The following is a 25167-nucleotide window of genomic DNA, read 5'->3' on the forward strand; positions in this document are numbered from 1 at the left end:
GAACAGTCTGTAGTGATATTAAATTTTCTGGACACACTCCCCGTCACACCTGACAATATCAGACTTTGGATGCAGAAAGATCTAGTTCTTTCAAAACTGAAAGGACTGATTTTAATGGGGGATACCAGAGGGCCATCACAACCAGAATGAAAACCTTTTTTTGGATCCAGAGAGATCAGCTCACCATACAGGATGGCATATTGGTACGGGGAGCTAGAGTGTCGGCCCTGAGCAAAGCTCGCTGACTGATACTGGTTGAGTTCCACCAGGGCCATCCGGGCTGTCTGAAATGAAGATGTTAGTGAGAAGTTATGTCTGGTGGCCAGAATGTGATGCAGACATAGCTGTGTTGGTGGGGCAGTGCTGAGAGTGCCAATAGGACAAAAAGTACTGCTGGTGGGAATGAAACCTTGGACTTGATTGTATGTCATTATACAGATCCTTTCATGGACTCAATGTTTTTGGTAATTGTAGATGCACACTCAAAGTGGTTGGACATGCATTGTTCATCAAACGTGGGGATGACAGTAGAAAAATTGCGTACATCTTTTTCAACACCCGGAGTCCCAGAAGGGTTGGTCACACAAATAACGGGCCATCGTTTACCAACAGGGAACTTGGTTATTTCCTAATGTCGAATAGTATTTGTCCTATAAGGACAGCTCCATACCACCTATCGACCAATGGCCCGGCAGAAAGAGTAGTCCAAATTTCGAAGGCTGGTTTGAAGAAACAGCCTGCAGTCTTGCTAGATACCAATCTGTCATCGTTCTTGTTTGATTGTAGCCCACATGCAGCAACAGGGATAGCTAGAAAAAAGTTGCTGATGGGTAGAAGACTTTCCACAAGGTGACGTGCAATTATCCTGGACATGGGTGGGAGGGTGAAATGGCGTCAGGAACACCAATGCCGGGCTCAAGACGTTCCCAAGCAAGAGAGACAGTTCAGTACAGGGACGACGTTTGGACCATGGAAATTGCCCTGCATGGGTAGGAGGTGTGGCTGACGCGAAGTCTGGTCCAGTGATGTACAAAGTTCAGGTTTGTGTGACAGTTCAGAACAAATGATTACCATTTGAAAACCGCAGAATTGCAACCAGAGTGGGAGCAGTCTGAAAGGCTTTTCGAACCCGTGGGCTCACCTTATCCATTAAAATTATCGACTCATCAGAATCTGAGATGGACATGACATACGTGGCTGCCTCAATGCCTTTGCTGCCAGAAGAAGAGAATGAAATTCTGCCAAGGTCCTCCTTGTGCAAGAAGCAAGTTCCTTTGTATTTCATGCACCTATATTGGATGCCGAGTTGGAGGAACCGAAACCGGTGCTAAAATGCCCCAGGAAGCTCTGTAGGAAAAAGGATGAGCCAATGTCCTTTGACTCAGAGTGGGAGAGATGTTGTGATTGTCATAAGGTCAGCTTCTGGACCTCGTAGAAAGTGAGTTTCCTGTCTAGGGTTGTTGGTCTTGGCCAATCTGGTCCAGCAGGCCTGGCTGTAATATAAAAAGGGGAGAGTCAGAGATGCTGACACTCTGGTGGCTGACTGAATATTAGCAGTACTAAAGTAAAGGACAGTTCATGTGTTAATTAAGGATGATCTGGTGACAGGTACCAAGCCTTTGTGGAGTTATTTCAAGCATTACTTACTTTAATGTATGACAACTCTTCATAACTGAGAGATCAGGAGTTTTCACAGGTTTGGAAGAATTATTCAATTGCCTTCTAACTGCAGGCAAATCTTATCAAAATCTGGAATTGGACAGTTTTAACTCCACATCCACCAGAGATTAGTGCTACACTCTTGATAAAGTCAAACCCTTACTTATAAAAAGCAGTACCAAAACAACAGTCTGATAAAATCTGATAAAATGTTCATGTTACCCAGAACAATATGCCTGAGGATGGCTCATTACAAAGTAAAAAGGAGCCGTGCCCGTCTTTCAGGATCACAGCTACCTTCTCTGATAAAATTTGAGGAAACTAAAAATCGCCTAAGAAGACCAAACATTAAGCACCACCATTGATGGCAGAACATGCCCTCTGCAAAAGATATTCAAGAAATCAAAGATCCACCAAGGTTTCAGTGTAGCACTGAAATGCGCAACAAAATGTCCCCCAGTGCAAGACTTTGAACCAACCATGCAATCTACCATTTTGTACACAAAGGGATTTGTGGGGAGAAGGATAGCAGTCAACCTTCCCTACTTACCAGGAACAATTGTGTAAATTGTTTAATAAGCAGCAAAAAAAGATTGAAGCGGTTACATTGTGTAAGACAGTTTGGACCCGCAAGTATTACACATCATGAGACAGGCTCTGCTCATCAGGATATCGAGGACTAAGTTCAAGTTGCTCCATAAATGTGTAATATCATGTCTGAATGTGTTGATTACAAATTTTCTGCGAAAAAAAGTACACATGTGGTGCAGTGATAGTGTCCTATCTCTGAGCCAGGAGGCATGGGTTCAAGTCCCACCTGCTTCACTGGCATGGCTTAAGAGCCCTGAATATGTTGAATAGAAAACTTCTATAAAAGACTGTTTCTGGGAGGAGCCTGAGATGTCATGAGATTGCTAGCTGTCACTAGGATAGATGCTGCATTAAGGGTAATGTCCCTGGACAGGCAATCCAGAATCCCAGGCCAATGCTTTCAATATGTGCGTTCAAATCCCACTGTGGCAGATTGTGACAAATAAGTTCAATAAAGTCCAGAATAAATAGTGGATTTTATGAAGACACTGTATCCACTGCTGATTGTTGTAAAGAAAATCTCATTTGGTTTGCTAATGCCCTTTAGGGAAGGAAATCTGTAATTCTTACCTGGTATGGTCTACATGTGACTCCGGTCCCACAGCAATGTGGTTGAATCTTAACTGCCCGCCGGACAATTAATGATGGGCAATAAATATTGGCCTAGCCAGTAATGCTCACATCCCATGAATAGGTGCAAGAAAGGTCTTAGCCCTAAGTTGACCTTGAGGTATCACAAAAGACTCTTATGGATCACAGATGTAACATAACTAGCTATTAATTAAGATGTAACAAACATTGCCTGTTTAATCTAGGCAAAGCCAAAGATTGGAAACAAAGCCAGAAATTGCTGGAGAATCTCAGCAGGTCTAGGTAGTAGCTACAGAGAGAAAGCACAGTTGACATTTCAAGTCCAGTGGCCTTTTCGCTGAACTCAGTTCTGTAAAAGGGTCACTGGACTCCAAATGGTAGCTCTTTTTTCTCTCCACAGATGCTGCCAGGTCTGCTGAGTTGCTGCAGCAATTTCTGGTTTTGTTTCTTTTGCTGTGTGAGCATCTTTCCCACTGGGTATCAACCATGTTTATTGATACCCGAAAGAAGAATTGGTAGCAGTAAATCTAACAGATGGCTCCAGTAGAAACTGATATTGGTAAGAACAGCTCATGGAATACCACAAGTATTCAGTAAAATTCAACATGAACATGGTGAGGCCCCTCCTATTAGAAACATACGGATTTGTTTGCTTGGAATTTAAATTCGTCACAAAAAAAAACTTCAACACAGGACCTTTCTTTTAAAAATAGTCTGCTTTACGAAACCAAACCAGGTGACATTTTGGGTCTTGGCCTGAAACGTCAGCTTTCCTGCTCCTAAGACACTGCTTGGCTTGCTGTGTTCATCCAGCTCCACATCTTGTTATCTCCGGTTCTCCAGCATCTGCAGTTCCCATTATCGCTGATATTTTTCCCTGCCTTCTCTTCATGACCTAACCCTATCATTGCTTGCAGATCTTCATAAGCTTGGTTTTATTTATAGCATTTTTACAGAGAATTGTTGCAGTGGGTATTTCACTGCAGGCCCAGAATAATCTAAAATTCTTGTTCTGAGTGTTCTACACTCAAATATGTCAAGATATGGAACTCAAAAGAGGAAGTTGTATCAAAGTAAAGAGAAAAACAATGTCTCAGAGCAGGCATTTCACAATCTCTGAATCACTACAATAAAGCTCTTTTGCAACATTCATTCTATTTACAAATATCATCTACTTTATAGGAGATAAAGCTAATTTTTTGAAAAAACTGACTAGCCTACCTGTGATCCCACAATTATTCTTTTTATCCTACATTCAAGTTCCATTCCAGACCCCCTAACCTACGTTTACATCTGAATGGGCTTCTGAAGATCAGCATTCTTGGAATTGGTGTCATTCAAATGCCATGGTAAACCAAAGACCTTGCCTTCTTTCTCAAGGAAAAGGTACCAAAGCACTGTTCAAAGAAAACTGGCAGGGCTGTCCTCTATGACTTTCTCATTAGCCATCCCTCAACAAATATCACGACAGATTACAGACCATTTGATCATAATCACATTGCCCTTTGTGAGACCTGACTGTGCTGAAAGTGCTTGCTCTGTTTCCAGTCTTCCAACAGTGACTACACTTGAAAAGTACTTGATTATCTGTGCAGAACTTTGAGAAGTCCAGAGGTTGGGAAAGACGGCAAAATCACAGCACTTTTGTTCTTTTTGTCCCATATCTCAGTAAGGTTGCAATGAAGGAATACGGAAATAGAAACTTTGACAAAGACTCCTGTAAAAAGTGAATATCACGCTACTGGATGGTTGTGAAAAAGGATTGGTTCGCTTCAAGGTAAGGAGAATTGCTGCTGTTATTCAGTCTGGTATATGTATGGGGAGGGAGTGCCATGATGATAATTTCACTAGCACTCCAGAACCCCGGGCCAGTGTTCTAGAGGTGTGGGTTTGAATCCCAACAGGGCGGATGGTGAAATTTGAATTCAATAAGATCTGGTGGGCATGGGGGATGGAACAGCTGCCCTAATAGTGACCATGTTCTGACTGCTCAGATCCTTTAGGGAAGGCAAATGTGCCATCCTTACCTGATCTGGCCTACATGTGCCTCTAGACACACAGTAATGTGGTTGACTTTTAACTGTCTTCTGTTCCATTACAAATGGGTAATAAATCTGAGCCTAGGCAATGATACATCCTGAGCGCAATACTTTAAAAAGTATGCCTTCAATCTCATGACACCATGATTAGTTGCTAACTGCATTCTGAAGCAGGTAACCAGACCACTCAGCAGTATTAAACAGATGAAAAACTATCAACAATTTCTCAAAGCGACCACAAAAGCTGATTTTGCCAGCGATGTCCACATACAAAGTAACACATTTAAATAAACACATCTGAACCAATGCAAAATGTCTTGTACAACACCTTCACACTCTAAAGAGGCCCTTTGTTTGGAAATAGCGCTGAACTGATCTGCTTTTGTTTCTGGAAATGGAATGGTTCAGTATGACTTACACAAATTAATTAGTTTACCTGCTCATTTGACCATTGCATTTCAATGAAGATAAAGCCCCTTTAGCAAGCTGCACTGCAACATGATCAAGTAAAGATTAAAAATCAAAGAAATCACTTTTTGTGTTGAACCTCACGAGATGGGAGAGATATTAAATGAATATTTAGTGTTTGTTTTTGCTGTGGAGAAAGAAATGGAAGCGAGAGAATGCAGAGAAATACATATTGATGTTTTGAAAACAGTTCACATTACAGAAGAGGAAGCACTGGAGATGTTAGAAAATATAAAGGTGGATAAATCTCTGGCACCTGATCAAGTGCATCACAGGACATTGTGGGAAGTTAGAGAAGAAATTGCAGGGTGCCTAGCAGAAATATTTGCATCATCCATAACTACGGGTGAGGTGCAGAAGACTAGAGAGTGGCTAATGTTGAGCCTTTGTTTAAGAAAGGATATAAGAGGAAGCCTAGTATCTGTAGTCCTGTGAATTTGACTTTGGTGATGGGTGATAGATCATTGCTGATACAGGTCTGAAGTCCAAAAAACAACCCACAACCACCCTTCGACTCCTGCCATTAAGGCAATTTTGTATACAATTGGCAAGCAGACCCTAAAACCCATGTAATCTAACTTTACGAAGTAGTGTACAATGAGGAACCTTGTTGAAGGCTTTACTAAAGTCCAAGTAAACAATGCCCACTGTTCTGTCCTCATCAATCTTCTTGGTTACAAAAACAAAGTTGCTGGAAAAGCTCAGCCGGTCTGGCAGCATCTGTGGTGGAGAAAACAGTTAACATTTCGGGTCCAGTGACCCTTCCTCAGAACTGGAGGTGATTCTGAAAGATAGGATTTACGTGCATATGCAGAGGCAAGGATTGATTAGGGATAGTCAGCATAGTCTTGTGCAAGGGAAATTATGTCTCACATACTTGAGATTTTAAGGAAGTAACCAAGAAGATTAAAAACCAAAAGAACTGTGGATGCTATAAATCAGGAACAAAAACAAAGTTGCTGGAACAGGCCCGCAGGTCTGGCAGCACCTGTGAAGGAGAAAACAGGAGTTAACATTTCAGGTCTGCTGACCCTTTCTCAGAACTGGTCAGCAGGTCTGGCGGCATCTGTGGAGGAGAAAACAGAGTTAACGTTTCGGTCCAGTGACCCTTCCAGTTCTGAGAAAGGGTCACTGGACCCGAAACGTTAACTCTGTTTTCTCCACCACAGATGCTGCCAGACCTGCTGAGCTTTTCCAGCAACTTTGCTTTTGTAACCAAGCAGATTGATAAGGACAGAGCAGTAGACATTGTTTACTTGGACTTTAGTAAAGCCTTTGACAAGCTTCCTCATTATACGCTACTTCGTAAAGTTAGATTACATGGGTTTTTAGGGTGTGCTTGCCAATTGTATACAAAATTGCCTTAATGGCAGGAGTCAAAGCGTGGCGGTGGGTTGTTTTTTCGACTTGAGGCCTGTATCAGCAATGATTCATCGGGATTGGTGTTGGGTTCATTTTCTTTGCCATTTCTATAAATATAGAAGAGAATTTAGAATGTATTAATGATAAGTTTGAGGAGGACTCCAAAATTGGTGGTATGGTGGCAGTGAAGAAGGTTATTTAAGATTACAAAGAGATCTTGATCAGTTGGGTCAATGGGCTGAGGAGTGACAGATGGAGTTTAATTTAGATAAATGTGAGGCATTGCATTTTGGGAAAAGCAACAAGGGCAGGACTTATACAATGGATGGTTGGGCCTTGGGTAATGTTGTAGAGCAGAGACACCTTTGCGTTCAGTTTCATAATTTATTGAAGTTTGCATCACTTGTAGTTAGGATAGTTAAGAAGGTGATTAGTATGCTTGCCTTCATTGCTCAGACCTTTGAATGTAGGAGTTGGCCTGTCCTGTTTCGGTTGTGCAGAACGTTGGTAAGACCTCTTCTAGAGTACTGTGTCAAGTTCTGGCTGCCCGGTTATAGGTAGGATATTATTAAGCTGGAGAGGGGTCAGAAAGGATTCACCAGGATGTTGCTGGGAATAAAGAGTTTGAGATATTAAGAGAGACTGGATAGGCTGAGACACTTTTCACTGGAACATGGAAGGTTGAAGAGTGACTTTAGAGGGGTTTATAAAATCATGAGGGCATAGATAAGGTGAATGGTAGGTGTCATTTTCCTAGGGTGGGGAATTTCAAGACTAGGAGGCATATCTTTGAGGTGACAGGAGAAAGATTTTAAAAAGAGTTTGAGGGGCAACATTTTTACAGTGTTTTGTGTGTGGAATGTACTCCTAGCAGAAGTGATGGATGCAGGTACAGTTTCAAGGTTTAAAAGACATTTGGATAAATACATGAAAAGGAAAGGTTTGGAGGGATATGGGCCAAGTGCAGGTAGGCAGTCTAGTTTGGGATTATGGTTGTCATGGACTGGTTGGACCGAAGGGTCTGTTTCCAAGCTGTATTACTCAATATCTCTATGGCTATAACGGTGAATGCAAAAATGTATCCAAGAATTTTCAACTGTAATAAAAATAATGCACAATGATAACTGTAATCTGTGAACTGAGTTACAGCAAAAATGTCAAGGCTCTCGTGACTATTTTTGATATAAATCTGATAACACTATTAAAAGAAAGATATAGGGGAATAGAATGAGACTACTCGGCTCATTCAGACTTCTGCGCCTTTCATCGTGGATGACATGTTTCTCAATCCCATTCTCTTGCTTCTCCTTGTAACCCTTAATCCCCTTACTCATCAAGAACCTATCTTTCTCTGATTTAAAAGACACTGAGTGACTTCTCCTCCATGCCTTTCTGCACTAATGAGTTCTATAAATTAAGAAGAAATTCCTCCTCATCTCACTTGTGAAGAGTTGTCCCTTGACCCTGAAGCTATGCCCTTGGTTCATAGCCTTAAATACTATTAGAAACATCTTGTCAATGTTCACTCTATTCACGCCTCTCAGTATTCTGAGTTTCTATCAGATTCTCATTATCCTTCTAAACGCCATTAAATACAGACCCACAGTCCTCAACTGCTCCTCAAATGACAAGTCCCTCATTCCCGGGATCATTCTAATAAACCTCCTCTTGACTCGCTCCAATACCAACACATCCTTCCTTTCATAAAAGGCCCAAAACTGTTCACAATGTTCTGTATGTATTCTGACCAGAGCCTTATACATCTTCAGCACTGCATCTCTGCTTTTTTATTCTCTTTTGAAATGTACGCTAACATTGCATTTGCCTTCCTAACCGCCAACTGAACCTGCATGTTAGCCTTAAGAGAACCCTGAACCAGAACTCTGAAGTCCCTTCGGGCTTCAGATTTCTGCAGCCTTACCAAGTATTTAAAAAATACTCTACATCTCTGTTCTTCCCACCAAAATACATAACCTCACACTTTCCCACATCGCATTCCATCTGTTCCTTCTTTGCCCACTCTGACATCTTGTCCAAGTCCTTCTGCAGCCTCCCCACTTCCTCAACCCTACCTGTCCCTTCACCTATCTTGGTGTCATATGCAAACTTAGCAACCTTGCCATCAGTTACTTTGTTAACGCATGGCATGAATAGCTGTGGCCCCGATAATGACACCTGCAGAACTCCAGTAGTCACGGCTGCCATCCTGAAAAAGAATCCATTATCCCCACTCTCTGCCTTCTGCCAATCAGCCAGTCCTCCATTCATTGCCAATACCTTACCCCCATGGGCTGTTATTTTATTAGGCAGCATCCTGTGGTCCACCTTCTGGAAATCCAAATAGATCACCCCCACTGGCTCTCTTTTGTCTAAATTGCTCACTTGCTTCCTTAAAGAATTTTAATAGATTTATCAGACATGACCCCCCCTTCACAAAGCTGTGCTGACTCACTCCCATTTTACCATGCACTTCTAAGTGCTCCACAGTCTCATCTTTAACAATGGAGTTTTAAAATCTTACTACTGACCAAGGTGTTGTAACAGGGTATTCTTTATTACTTTAAATGTTAATGAAATTTGTTCTGTTAATTAGAAATTTATCTTACTGTTGCATGTGGGAAAGTTCTTGCACCAAGTATTATCGAATGTACTTGCGTAACAAGAGGTGCGCCAGTTGGAAATGTAACTAATTTTGTGGGAAACGTTTTGAAATTCTGAAGCTGTGACGTGATCAAATTTTGTAAATGCTTCTCATCTATATGTGAATTCTTTTACCAATCTCTATAAGACTGAATGTAAACATAGGTTGGCACTGAGACATTCAGAACGGAAAGTCCCTTGATGTGAAATGGATGTTCACTAGTGGGAATCTTTTGCATTAGTCTTACTAATAAGCAATAACTTCTTGGGCAAGGTACTGGGGAAGTCTGTATTTACAAACAGAGAAAAGGAAACATTTCTGCTGTTCTTCCCTATTTTTGATTAAACTACAGGTTTTCCGTTCAGAGAAATTGCTTCCTCAGCTTCCCCATCCATGCAGTTCTATAAAGGCTGAATTAAAACAGCCTGAGTTTTCCAGCTTTTTAATTCCTTCTTCCTAACCTGAGTAGGGCTGCAGTGTTCACTTTGCACCTCTGTTGACTAGGAAAACATTAGGAATTGACTACTTAGGGACTTTACTGCTCTTTATTGAACTACACTACAATGGCATGTCACAATGAAAAGATGCATAATTAGCATTTTTAAATATAAAATTTAAGTAGACAAGTCAGGCTGTCATTGCTTAATGTACAATGGGATGGTTGCACCTGTGGTCTTAAGTTTTTGGGGGCTGATAAAACTCTGCTCTGCCATATGGGCATGTCATCTATCAACTGGCATTATGATAGTTGTAGCTGCAGTAGGAGTTTTCACATTGTGAAGTGCCAAGCTGTTCATCAGCCAGGACTACTTCATGGTATTCTCTAAAGGAAGAGTGCGAAGATTCAAAAACAACAACAGGGGCTACGTTCCCTGCTGTAGTGCTGGTAACCTAGTTGCTGGAGAGTCTCAAAGACACTCAAGGTGGGGGTTTGAGCTTCAAGCTATAACTGAGGATGCCTTAAATGCCTTAAGTGTGCAATGTAAACAGCCTCCCTGAGGGTGATTAGGTTTTTGATTACTGATTAAGTTAACACCTTATACTGACAAAGATGACCGAGTGCCATTTTGGTGGGTACGCTAGTTAATGACCTTTCCTGGTACTTGTTCAGTGCAACAAAGCGATTGAGCATTTCTCCCTTTATTTAAAGCATTTTGGGGTTTCATTGCTGATAAGATAAAATGACTCCTCTGTGTTTGAAGAAAACTTTGGATACACAAGAAGACATTTTCTGGGGAACCTTGCCAAACTTCAATGAACATTAGACTAACATTTTTCTTGGATATTCTGAGAACTTCATATGAAGAGAATGAGAGCTATGTGGCCTGACCTTTATCATAAACTTTATCTAATTCATCAGGAAAAGGGAGTATTTGGCCAAGAGCATCTTGGATGTCCTGCTTATTATAAAGAATCAGAGGAGGACACGTAAGCCAAACCATCTTCTGCAGGATTGAGAGGCAAGAGGGCAACAGGCTCCAGATTCATGGTAAGTGGCTACGTGCTTCATGTGCTGACAATTGCATGAAATTAGCTGTTATCCATAGCAACTGCATCAGAGGATCAAACTTAGCATCACAGGAGGAAGAGAAAAAAAAACAACAAAGGGATTGGGGAGAATGCCAAGAGATTTGGATCAACAGTCAGCATGTGAGAAATGCTCACTATCATCTGATTAAAGATCAGTTTGTGGAGATATCGTTCACTGTCAGAACACTGAGCACTGTTGATGACGTTCTTTATGTCCCATGTCTAAGGATCCAAAAATGAATTCATCATCTTCAATCAGTCTCTTCAACCCTTTTCCAAGATGAATACCAAATAGATCAACGTTTCCAGCACTACCCTATTACCATTGAGACCAAGAGCAGATAAACTTGTACCGCTTTGTGCTTACCCTTTGAGGCTATCCATGAGTGCTCTTGCCTACTGTGGATGAAGAACTGTGAGGCAGCAGGAGCTAAAAGTCTGAGAATCTGAAACAGTCTGATGTTCTATTGTGATCCCTTCCATGTGGCCCTCCCTTGAATTGCGTCATTTCAGAACGGGTGTCACCAGGTAGATCCGCATGCTCTCCTAGGAAGCAGCAAAGGTCCGGATGCAAGGGAGTGACTCCTTCATCTCTCCAGCATTCAGGAGGGCATTGGATGGTTATGTGGATAGAAATGTTGTTCATTTCTATGGGAATATGAGGTAAAGGCAGAGGATTGCCACTAGGTAACAGAAACCATGCAGACACAGTGGGCCGTGTGCTGTAATAGTTCTGTGACTGTGTGATTCTCATAATGGCCCACAAGCTTTCAGGCAGGTGGTTCAATATAGCAAGCATTTGGTTTATTAGACTCAGCAATTCCCTTCTGTTACTTTCCCCCTCCATGATCTTCCCTGGACTTTATAGCAGAACTAGACTACAACCTTGAAGTCCCTTGCAGTATGCCTGTTGCCCACTAATGCCTTACACAACTAACAGTAGCAATCCTGCCCTGGCCACTCAGATGGTGTGCTGATCCCTCAGCTGGTGCCTTTGGCAGTGGCCAAGATTGTTGCAGAATGTTCTTCCTCATACTCAGCTGGCTCCTCTTCCATGGTGCAAAATGCCTCTTCTTCCTCTTATACTTCCTCCAGAGCTTATGACGATAAATCTAAATGGGTCACAGCTCAGTGCCAAAACACTGTGATGGAATATTGTTTGGATTTATGGAACTTGTCAGTGAGGATAGGTTTGGGGAAACTTCATTCATGACGATTAACTATCTGGCTACGCTGAGAGTCGTGTCTTGAGATGTAAAGTTATGTGGTTATGATGTCCTTCCATATGCACCACATCACTTGTCCCTGTAGCTTCCTTGTCCCTTATGGCTGAAGTTAACCCCCCTCTGTTGAACCTCTTTTGGTTTCTGACGGAAGGTTACAGGCATGATAAAGCTAACTATTTTTCTCTCTGTGAGACCTCCTCAGTGTTTTGAGGATTTTCTGCTTTTATTCACAGTTCCCACATCTGTGCTTTTTTTTCCTGGACAAAAGTGGATGGTTATGGTTGCTGGAGGCAATCATTTCTTGGGACCTAACTGCAGGAGTTCCCACGGTAGAGTGCTACATCTGACCATCGATGCTTCATTAATGCCCTGCCCTCTGTCATTAGGTCAGAAATGAGATGTTCACTGATGATCTCACAGGAGTCAGTTCTGCACACAACTCCCCAGATACTGAAACAGTATCCAAGTTGTCCATATCTGCAAGTAGCAAAACTTGAACAAGCCTTGGACTGATAAATGGCAGGAAATATTTGCACTATAAAAGTAACCAGCTCCAACAATTGTCACCATTTCGCCTCACATTCAATAGAATTATCTTTGCTGAACCCTCAACTATCCATGTTCTGACAGTTAGCCTTAACAAGAAACTCAACTGGTTGAGGTGTATATTTTTGTGGCCACAATAGCAGGTCAGATGCTTCGTAGCCCATACTGAGTGATTCAGCTCCAATACCCCCAAAGCCAGTCCCACCATTTATAAAATACAAATCTAGAGTTAGGTGAAACACATGCCACTTGCCATAACAGTATAAATCACACAATACCCAAGAGATCAGTATCATCCAGCGAAAAGGTATCCAAAAAACTGGTAACCCATCCACAACCTTAGTTAATCACTTTATTCATTACTGACACATTATGGCTGCAATATGTGCCATGTACAAAATGCATCTTCTTCAACAGAACTTCCCAGATGATGATTTTTATCAGTGACATTAAAAGATGGTAGCACAAGATAAAAGGATCAAAAAAAGAGAGTGAAACAATTGTTCAAACAAATTCGATAGACCTTTTTAGATGGATTAATTAGCTGCTCAGTGATAGCTAAGAGGGGCAGACTGAATGGGCTGAATTGTTTGCTTGTGTACTATAACATAACATATGAGCAAATTAATTAGGCGCAGGAGTAAGTCACTTCACCCATGAGCCTGCTCCGCCATTCAATCAGAACATGATTGGTCTCGCTACTTCACTTTCCAGCCATTCCGACAAGCTTTCACCCCTTTCCTTAAGAGTCTATCTATTCCTGCCTTAAAAACATTCACAAACATAGTTCTGCTTCTATTGCCATTTGAGGAAGAATTTTGATGGTTTGTGACACCCTGACAGAGAAAAATAAAACTCTTAACCCTGTCTTAAATGATTGGCCCATTGTTTGTAAACAGTTACCCCCACCCAGTTCTCTATTCCCACACATGAATTTGATCATTGTATGCCAACTATAAAAACCCAATTGTTGCTTTGAGATACAGCCGGTCATATAAACCTTGAGCACCATGAACATCACATCCCTTCTAGCAGTGAATCAAAAATTCAGTATTTGAAAGACAAGGCTTTAAAATATTTATGGCAAATGGATAGGTCACATTAGCTGCAAATCCACAAATCTACAAGCCCATAAATCTAACTGAGATCAAATGATGCAAAGAATACACACAATCTGGTTTAAATAATCCCTGCATGTGTGCCAAAATGTGGATACAGTTCTTATGACATCCTAACAATGAGTGGGACAACAGAGAAGGATTGTGCCGTGTAAGCCATTATGTATCATTGTCTGTTCGTCAGGAGCTTTGTATAAACTCTCCTATTGTAGTAAAAACTACAAGATTTGTCGGCATAAATGAACACATCTGTGGGGTAGTTGGTTCTTGTGAACATTGGAAGTGAATGACCAGATGTTTTCGATGTTCATGTTGGAACTGGAGATTCATAAGAAACAAATATGGAAATTTGCTGCTGCCAAATATTTACGTGACATCTTGTTTGGAGTCTGATTAGAGACCGTGCTATTTCAAATTATTTTTCTCCCTGTTAACATCTTGGTTGCTCGCAGACAGTTATTCAAACAGACAGAACCAATTTGAACTATTTTCTAAAAGTGTACTCTCGAATTTGTCTTTCTTTTCCTTCATTATGTAATGTGAAATATACCTTGTTCAGATAAAGTGTGAATTAAATAAATATTAAATCAGGAAACCATGCTCAAATGATCGCTAACTCCCTTGACTATTATACAGTTTCCATAGCACAAAAACAGACTATTTGGCCCAGCAGGTCCATGCCAGTATTCACACGAGCCTCCTTCCACCCTATTTTGTGTCTTTTTTTTATTCCTCTCTTTTTGTTCCTTTCTCCTTTATCTCTCCACAATTAAACACATCAATGCAGTTCACCTCAAACATTCTGTGTGGTTGCAACTTCCACGTTCTCACCGCGTTCCAACTCAAGATATTCTTTTGCATCTCTAAGATTTCTATCTTGTTGGTCTCGTATTATTGCACAGATCTCAGAAAGGCGCTATAAGACAGCTAAATGAAATCACAACCATCGGATAGTCTCGTGCATCAGGTCTCTATGTTACAGTCAGTCAGCTAGCTGAATAATCTGTCACTAAAGTAATCTGTCAGTTCAAGCAGTCAGCCAGTTAAGTAGTTGGTCAATTATTTAACCAGTGATCCACACATATATAATACATCAGTAACATTAATAGACGTATAATATAGAATATGCATAATATGCATAAAAAATGTTGTTGGTAACTTGACCTGGTCCTTTCCAATCTATCTGCTGCAGGTGCATCATCTATGACAGTATTTGTAGGAGTCACCAACTCAAAGTGCTTTAGAGATGTTGCGTCACCTTCATATCCTCCATTTGATGCACAACATGGCAACCAACTGACGTACTTTTCAAGTAGATCTAACAACTCAAGACTGGGCATCCGTCTGTCAGCAATCAATAGCAGCAGAATTGTACTCCAACTCAGTCTTCAACGTTGTGGCTTTATATATATCCCCAAATCTACCATTACAGTCAAGCCAGGGGATCAACCCTGGTTCAATTAAGAATGCAGAAGCAGCCCTAGAGCATAAATTAAAGAAAAACCAATGATCAATGAACTTCTTGTCCTCACATACTACCCCACCAACTTCCGCATCCAACGTATCATTCTCTGCCATTACTGCTACCTGCAATCTGACCCCACAACTAGAGAGATATTTCCCTCCCTACCCCATCTGCCTTTCGTAGGGACCTCTCTCTCCACAACTCCCTTGTCCACTCCACATTCCCCACTAATCCCACCACCCCGGCACCTTTTCCTGCAGCTGTAGGAGGTGCTACACCTCCCCCACACCTCCGCATTCACCTCCATTCAAGGCACAAAACAAACCTTTCATATCAGACAGAGGTTCACCTGCACATCCATCAATTTGATCTACTGTATCTGCTGCTCCCGGTGTGGCCTCCTCTACATCTGTGAGACCAAACATAGACTTGGAGACTTTTTTGTAGGGCATCTGTGCTCTGCTCATGACAAACGACACACACTCTGGTCATGAACTATTTTAACTCCCCCTCCCACTCCCTGGGTGACATGTCCATCCTGGGCCTCCTCCAGTGTCACAATGACGCCACCCGCAAACTGGAGGAGCAACACCTCATATTCCACCCCAGGACCCTGCAGCCTGATGGCCTAAACACGGAAGTCACCAGTTTTAAAACATCCCCACCTCCGGCCTCATCCCATGTCCAACCCTCCCTCCCAACACTCCTTGATCTGACACAACCTGCCCATCTTCTCTCCCACCTATCTGCCCCACCCATCCTACTGACCAATCCCCACCACTGCCTACCTGCACTCATCTATCACCATCCCACCTACCTTCTCCAGCCTCACCCCTCCTCTCTATTTATTACAGAGCTCCCTTACCCCTCCCCATTTTCCGAAGAAGAGTCCCGACCTGTAACATCAACTTTCCTGCTCCTCTGATGCTGCCTGGCCTGTTGTGTTCCTCCAGCTCCACACTGTGTTGTCTCAGACTCCTGCATCTGCAATTCTTGCTTCCTCTCACTGACCAATGAATATGTGCTGAATTCATTGAGCTCCAGTCGCAAATTGATTAACGGAAGGCAAGAAATCCACTCACACTGCTGCCTCTGCTGGATTCTCTGATCTTTGATCTGCGTTTGTCACACAACCTTATAAATTTGCTCCCTTCTTTTGAATAATACATTGTGGTCTGCTTTATTGAATTACAAAATAGTGTATAACAATCCTCGTTTCAGAGATATTAGGAACTGCCGATGCTGAAGAATCTGATATACCAAGGTGTAGAGCTGGATGAACACAGCAGGCCAAGCAGAAGGGTCAGAAAAGAAGGGTCAGCTGATGCTGCTTGGCCTGCTGTGTTCATCCAGCTCTACACCTTGTTATAACCATGCTTTGTTTCTTTTAACTGAAAACCATTGAGCACAATATCAGGGATGAAATATTTGGCATAAACAAACAAGGACCACAGTTAGGTAGAAAAATGAGTTGGGATTGAAGCCAGCTGTGCCCTGCATGTCAATGCATGGAATGCCACAGCTCTATCAGCCCAAAGTTCCACACGTTTATAAACAAATGCTCTATTTCCACTCTTCCAGATTCTTTCATTGCAACAAACTGCATCAAAAATAACAGATAAAACAGAAGCAGCTGCAGATTTATGTGGCCTGGTACAATTGTAATTCCGTAGTGCCTCACAACGTAGCTGGTCTCCAGTTTAGGAACATCTGATTGAAGAATACTTGTACTTATGAACAAGATCCCAGATTAATATTAGTTTTGATGATCTAACATATGAATGTTTGCTCAAACTCACAAATGGCTATTGGATGTTATATTGTGTTATATTCTGATTTGCATACAAATTGACTTACAAACGTATTAAAGAATGGGACCCATTTGTGACCCAGGGACTGCCTGCTCTATTCTTGGCCCACTCTAAGGGCTTCTGATTCTCCAAACCACAGAAAAAACATGCAACCTCAGACAGATGAAAAATCAGGTCAAAACCTAGACGTGGAAATTTCTCTTTCTCCCATCCCCTTAAAGCTAAAGCAAATTAGTCCATAAGGCCATTCTGTTGATATCTGGGAGAATAGGCGAAATCTCCTGCACTCACCTGGGATGTTTGTAAAGGTAGGAGGGTGAAGTTACTTGAGTTGGAGGTTTGAGAGGAGAAAACTTTAAATTCACAATGTTAGGTTGAAGGTATGAAGTTTGCAAAACCTTGATGATAAATGTGAGATGATGCTGCTGGGCAGGACAAACAAGACAAGGCAAGGTATGACCCTGAGAAACAATAAGGATCACAGGGACTTTATTAAGGTAGTGGAAGAGGGAGATAAAGTACAAGGGAGGCCTTTATTAGCCAAAGCATAGTGCTTAAGAATTGGGAGAAAAGTTCCTTAATGTCTACCCTGTTTAATCCCTTCATAATTTTATACATCACAATCACATTCGCCCTCAATCTCTTCTGCTTCAAGGAAAACAGCCATAGTCTATCCCATCTCTCTTCATCAAGAATTGGGAGGTGATACTGGAACTGTATAAAATTTGGTGAGATCACAACTATATTATTGCACATAGTTTCAGAATCCACAAGATGGGAGGAACATAATTGTACTGGAGGGAGTACAGCGGACATTTACCAGGGTGTTGCCTGGGCTGAACAGTTTCGGTTATAAAGAGAGATTGGATAGACTGTGGTTGTTTTCCTTGAAGCAGAAGAGATTGAGGGCAGAGCAGCATCAGAGGAGCAGGAAGGCTGATGTTTCGGGCCTAGACACTTGTTCAGAAATGGGGGAGGGGAAGGGGGTTCTGAAATAAATAGGAAGAGATGGGGAGGCCCCTCCCACCCTATTTATTTCAGAAACCTCTTCCCCTTCCCCATTTCTGAAGAAGGGTCTAGGCCCGAAACGTCAGCCTTCCCGCTCCTCTGATGCTGCTTGGGCCTGCTGTGTCTATCCAGCTCTATTCATTGTTATCTCAGGCTCTCCAGCATTTGCAGTTCCTACTATCTCTGAGATTGACAGCGGATGTGCTTGAGATGTGTAAAATTACGGAGGCATTAAACAGGGTAGACATGAAGGGACTTTTTTCCCCTTGTTAGAGGGCACAATTTCAAGGCAGCATACATTTTAGAGACAGGAGGTTTGGAAGGGATGTAAGGAAATATCTCTTCCCTCAGAGCGTGATGGAAATCTGATACTCTCTGTCTGTAGGATGGTATAGGTGTAAACCCTCATAACATTTCAATAGCATTTAGATGAACACTAACAGTGCCAAAGCATACAAAGCTATGGGCCAAGTGCCAGAAAATGGGATTAAAGCTGTTTTTTTTGCTTTTCACCAGTGTAAAGTCAATTGTCCAAAGTGCCTTTTCCTGTGCTGTTGACTTCTATTACTCTATAACTCATTAACACGCTTTGAGTACTCATTAACATCATGGCTTGCTGAAACAATGTTCACATGGACGATTTTATTTGGACAGCAAGCGGGGAAAATGTTTGTTCAGAAACCTGACTGTAACTGCACAGCACATCTGAGTGAAATAGACTTATTCCTAGATGGCCTTGTGAGTAATGGAAATATTTTCATCAAGCAGGTTGATCCAACGTCCCTTTTTGAGAATCTGCTGCTGAAATGGGAGAGGCCTGAGGCCTCTTTGCATGAATTGTTCAAACATATAAATATGTGCGGAGTGAATGAGAAACCAGAAGGAAATTGGTCTGGATATTCTGAATGGCAAAGAAGTCACCTATGCAGCATCTGCAGGAGTAGTGTTGAGAGGTCATCTGGAATCCTCATCAGCAAAGATTACAAACAAATTTCCCAGGAAATTAATGGTTCCATTGGGCATTCGCCCTACTGGAACTCTCCAAAAGACTCCATCCAAGTCAAAGAATTCAGAGAGTTCAGTACATAATTACTGTGGAAAAGTTTGACTGTTCCATACTCTAAATTCTGAGTCGGAATTAAACTGAGACCCCAAATTATTCCACACATCCTGGCTATACCTCACACAAACCTTTTACACCATTCATACCCTGATCCAATTTCCCTCACACCCAACTTGATACCCTCCACTGCCCTCAAAACAGGACACTGACTACTGCCCCCAACTCCGTCCCCTACCTCCAACACCCTCCCTGAACCCCAAATCATACCCACTCCCCCCACCCTGTTCGCTGCTCTAAATCCCAACCCTACCCATCTCCTGTGCACCTTCCCCTACCTTACACGCTTCCCTAACCCCCACACCCTCCTCTATCACTACGCTGTCCCCTTCCCATAACCCCTACACTCTCCCCTGCCCCCCAATTCCCTCTACAGTCCCCATAACTGGACACCCTCCACTGCACTTACCTCTCCCCCCCATCGACAACCCCTACATCCTCCTCCAACCCCCACACCATTTCCTGTCCCCTACACTCTCCCCTTCCCCAGCCCCTACACTCTCCACTGCCCCAGCTCCCTCCTCTACCTGCTGAACGCTCTCCTACCCTCTACTCCAATGCCCCCCAACTCCGTATACTCTCCTCTATCCCCAAGCCTGACACACTCCACTGCCCTAATCCCCTCCACTGTCCCTAACTTTCTCCCATACCCACCACCTCCTATACCTTCCCCATTCTCTGCACACTCCCCAGCCCTAGCCTCTACACCCTCCACTGCCTCCAATACCCTATACTGTCCCAACTCTCTCCCCTACTCATCACCCCTACACCATCTCCTACCTCCTGCGACCTCCCCTAGCCCTAACTGCTACACTCTCCACTGTGCCCAAATAGGACACCCTTCACTGCACCCAACTCCATCCCTAATCCCCAACCCCTACACCATCCCCTACACTACGCTTTTCCCTACCTCCCCATACTGTCCACTCCCCCAACTCCTACACCCTCTACGCCCTCAACTCCTTCACCTATACCCTACACCCTTTCCTACATTTTACCCCAACATCCTCCCCTCCTCCCTACAGCTTACCCTACCCCCAAATCCTACATACTCCACTGCCCCCAACTCCCACCACTGTCCCCAACTCTCTCCCCTACCCACTACCTCCTACACTCATCCCTTCCCCAACTCCTACACCTTCTTCTGTCCCCAATACCCTGCACTGCCCCAACACCTTTCCCGACCTCCAACACCCACACCTGTACGCAACATCTTCCACTGCTTCCAACACCCTGTACTTACCCACAACACCCTCTCTAATCCTCCCTAACACTTCCAGTCCTGACCTTCCCCCTCCTCAACACTGTCAAACCTAATATCCTTCCTTGCCCCCTGCAGGACCCAACCCCACCCCATTTTCCCTGGGACTGACACACAACCCTCCCTTTGCCGGAGCAGATATTTCCCATCTTTACCCTAACCTATCCTTAATAGTCCATCACTTGGATAGCCCCCTTTCCATCTTGTATCCTGGCATCATTCCATCTGGTGCCCTGCCCTCTTGGTGTCCTATCCCCTGGCACACTAAACCCACTCTATCCTTACATATTAACACTTTCATAGGAGCTGCCAAAGTCTGGGATGTTGTGTATTTAAATAATGGAATACAAGAACCAGATTCTGTGAAGCACAAAGTGCTTGATTTTCCTTCCCTTGACAATTCTGTGTGATAAGGCATCTGTCAGATTGAAATTACAGCTCTACATTTCTGAAGGAGCCCTTATTACAATCTCCAATCAGAAATACTGAGCTCTTTCTTACCGTTAAAAGGAAGGGACAGGGGGGCCATCTGGTTGTAACTGGCATTCTTCAGTAAATGCAGTTTGAAGTGTGAGCATTCAGTTAGTTATGCTAAACTGAAGTATAAAAGTTGACTGGTCCTAGACACACACAACACTGGCATCCCAACCAAATTGTGCAATACATTGAACTCGGAGCTGGAGAACCATTGACACTCAACAACAGTGACGGTGGTGGTTTGATCTCTATGAAGCTGAGCAGAATGTGGCACAAATAGGACAGGCTCCACAATGAATAAGGTGGCCCATTCTTTGGTTGCGGCTGAGTGATGAAGAGCACAAGCATGATGGGCTGTGTGGCATGGGTCTCCCCATGTTGGGGTAGCATGAAGGTCAGGCGCTTGCTCAAGCATCTTGAAAAGTTATCAAATGGGAACCAAGCATTTCTTTTCTGTTGCTGGTCCTCAGATCTTTCTTTCAATGGAATGGGTTGGCCATCTAAATCACCCTACTCGGCTGCTCTTCCAGAGAAAGAGGAGGAGAAGGTAAAAGAGTGTCCAGTGCCACCAGCCAGACAGAAACCGAAGCACGGAGCGCTCCAGCTATTGTGCACCAAGAGGGGAACTAGGTTCTGTTTCTCAGAGTGCATTCAGTGAGTCTACAGAAAACATTGCATCTACTGCAAGTGAGTGAGTGCCAATGCTGCAGCTCACGGTCACTCCATCTCCCGCAATCTGCAGGAGGGTCTGTCGTTCTAAAGATCACAGTGGCACTGAAATTCTCAGCGATGGGACAGGTGCGGCATCTCTCAGTTGGTAGCCCAGAAGTCAGTTGCAGGGTTCATAGCTGCCTGGGTCAGGAAGCACGCCGGTTTATCCAGTTCACCCTGGGCCTCACCAGCCAAGGTGATTGAGCTGCCGGATTTGCAGCTCGCGCTGGGTTCCCTCAGGTCCACGGGGCCAGTGACTGCGCACACGTAGCATTCAGAGTCACCCAGAATTATCCAGCCAGATTGCAGAGCAGGAAGGGATTTCACTTCCTCAACGGCCAGCTTGTTTGCGATCACAGGACACAACTCCTGCAAGTGTCCACCATGCTTACATTCTGCACAATTCCCTTGTGTGAATGATCACTCCTTTGCATCTCTCCTGGGCTGCTGTGGCTGACCACTGGTATCCTAGGAAACGATGGCCAATCACCCCAGTGTGGAAGTCCTCAGACTGAGACTCAACAAAGCCGCCAGGTGTGGACAGGGACCATCATGGAATAGTCAATGGAGGGTGGACTAGTGTCACCTAAACTGCTCAGGAGGTACACCCGTGTAATTGCCAACCAGACAGTGTCTTCAGGGCAGTGATTGTTTGCTGTGCCACATGCCAGCGAGCATGATGTGACAACATGGCAAAGGAGGAGAGGGATTTAGACACCTAGCTGCTCAGCTGAGGAAGGAGAAGCCGCTGATGCTACCACCCGGCAGTTGTGAAATATGGCACACAAGCTTGAAAATCATCTGGCATGGAAACTGAATTACATCCAGTGAGAGATTGGAACCAACTGTGGCTGACGGACATTCCTGCTCTGAAGGGTGTGCTTACTTTCTAACATCTATACTCTACACATCTTTGCTTTGCACCCAATAATTTTGTTGGCTTTGCTGCAATGACCTGTTGCTCAGTCTCTGGCTAGTGCACCATGCTGGAATACATGTGATGTGTGGACACATCCCTCAAATGGCAGTGAGGCACAGGGCAGGCTTGAGGTGCAGAGGAATTACACAATGCCGAGTGACTCTCTAAACCCACACATCCAGCTGAAGCGTACAGTCCTCAAGGTCATGGAGCTCGCAGAGGACAGCACAGACTGGCAGCCTCAGTGCTCCGTGTGTGTATGTCAGCAGTGACTCGTGCCCTTTAATGTTGCCTGAGAAAGAAACAATCAGAAGTTTTAGCAGATTAAAGGAAACTACACTATTTGTACAAAGTGCTATGTCTGTAAACAACACTTAGTCCGACATAACATTGCCATCTGTACTTCCCAAAGAGTTTTTATTGGTCTTTATTCTCTCCTTCCCTCACTGTTACATTTGTGTGCAGCTGAGCTTGGTGTCCGTTTCGCTGACCTGCCTCAGACAACTTTAATTCACATCGGCTAGTGGGCCACAGCACGAGGAATCCAACCTACTGGGGTGGTTTATTGCACAGGGTTAGGTGCAGCCACCTCAGGCTGTCCTGATGGGCGCAATTGGCTCCCTAAGAGAGGAGAAGTGAAGAGATGAACATCCCTGGGTACCTGGCTATGCCCCCTTCTCCTGGTCAGCGTGTTCTGGTATCTCCCTTACCCCCTTGAAGTGATGGGGCACCTGAAGTGAGGCCAGAATGTTTCACATCCTATCACCCAGCCAGAGAAAGAATTCATCCTGAAGAAATGGAGTGATGGCCCCTCTGCTTATCTGGCAGTCTTTGATTGGTTGTCCATGCCTGTCACCACCCAACCCATGGAGACAGCATACCAGAGGGGGTCGTGTGACCAAAACACCGTGTCAAGGAGAACGCGGGCAAACTCCTCAACCTTTAGCTCCAGTCTGCACCTCTGCCAGACATTGTCCTATTTGCCTCTCCAGCAGTGTCAGTTCATTAATGATTGAGTCAAAAGGCTGGTCATCTACAGTGGACTCAGCAAGGCCTGTGTTTCAGCAGTCCTCTATGTGTCAGAGACTTCACTGTGTGAGCTATGGATCCAGGGAAGTGCTGTGCTCAGCAGAATGTACCCCTCTCTCTACTGGTGGAGCATGAGGATGAAGGCCTTTTTGGTGCATCCTCTGAGGATTCTTCTGCCTCGAAGCTATTTCCTGAGGTAGTGCTGGAGATGCATGTGGGAATTGGGGCTCATCTTCATTTCTCTCTTGGGTTTGAAGTGAGAGTTGGAGGCTGAAAAGCAAACCATGAAGATTTGCTAGTGTTGTGAGCTGCCAACCTTGCCCAGATCACTTAAAGGACAATGTACAGCTGACTGAAGCAGTCTTAAGGCTTTCTCATGAAATGGATCTTCTTTCAACATAGATTTGGTCCCATTGGTCTCATGCCTATCTCCATCCCATCTACTTGAATGGTGTCAGGGTCTTACATCTGACTAATAATAAGCCAAAAATGCCAGAATACGTTTTTGAAAAGGTAAACAATGGTAGGCTTTTGATTGGCAGCTCGATTGATAAATTGATTGTGAAAAAATGTTTAATTAACAAATGGCATTATTTGGGGGCTGGTGAGGGATAGCTATTTAATTCTTGTGGGAACATTTGGAGGGCAATGGGCAAAGTTTAGGGAACAAGGAGCTAACTCTTCCAGTGCACCACAAACATGATGGAATGAATGGCATCCTTTCAGATGACTGAGTGAAGTTGTCTTACACTCCTGCCCTGAGCTCATCATCCAGGTGTATCCATTTATTGCCGAGAATTCCACTCAGAATTTACAATAACTTGTTCATTGAATCACAATATTTTCTTAGCATAATGAATATTCTACAAAAGGAGCTTATACCAGAATATGATTTGTGATTACTTCTGGCAAAACACACACTAAAACAAAGATTCCTCCTCCCATGATTGCAATTTCACTGAAGTCACTGCACTTACTAAATGAAGTCCCACAGGCACTAGCACTGCAGATGTCGTCATTACCAAGCCTATGTTCTATTTTTATTCAACGCCTATACATAGATGCTGCTTTATTGCAACTTGAGTGACATGAGAATGGCATTGTTTATTCTGTTAACACAGGTTTCATTATCTCAATGGGAAGTTCACACACCCTTTTTAGTCAGATTCCCCACTCTTTTACCTCTCTTGAACGTCATAAAATATTGCACATGCACCAAATTACTTTGATGTGCTCTGAAAGACTGTCAGGCAATATGCCTGAGGGAGGAATGTAAATACAGATGCTAGGAAAACTATTAACCCTTTGTGAATAGTGTCATGCAGTCCTCTTTGTCAAATTAAATAGGCAGATAGCATCTGATGCAACTTCACTGAGATTTACTTCTGATATGTTCCCCATCCCCTGCATTGAAATCAATGGGCTGGCCTTGTAGTCTATGGTCGCTGGTTTTGGCTTTATATCACTGGTCTTCAATTAAGGCACTTAGTGCCTGCCTTCAGCTTAATGGGTCTGGTCACCATTACCACCATGTAGCAATTCAAGATTTACAGCCTTATGAGTGAACAAGAGCAGACTTTATTCGATATAACTAT

At 43.4% G+C, this 25167-nt stretch overlaps 1 long non-coding RNA gene across 3 annotated transcripts in view; it reads left to right on the forward strand.

The window, feature by feature from the left end:
* The window catches only part of LOC125458856 (uncharacterized), a 64725-nt gene that overhangs the window by 31199 nt on the left and 8359 nt on the right, over positions 1-25167 (forward strand). For 2 of the 3 annotated variants that reach the window (XR_009446714.1, XR_007248915.2), the window contains exons 2-3: positions 4511-4618; positions 10712-10840. This is a non-coding gene — a long non-coding RNA (uncharacterized LOC125458856). Of the gene's footprint in view, positions 1-4510; positions 4619-10711; positions 10841-14963; positions 16377-25167 lie in introns of those variants that run through there. The other variant, XR_007248914.2, reaches the window with a different exon arrangement.

Source organism: Stegostoma tigrinum, chromosome 15 (genome assembly GCF_030684315.1).
Source record: "Stegostoma tigrinum isolate sSteTig4 chromosome 15, sSteTig4.hap1, whole genome shotgun sequence".
In the NCBI taxonomy this organism is placed as follows: domain Eukaryota; kingdom Metazoa; phylum Chordata; class Chondrichthyes; order Orectolobiformes; family Stegostomatidae; genus Stegostoma; species Stegostoma tigrinum.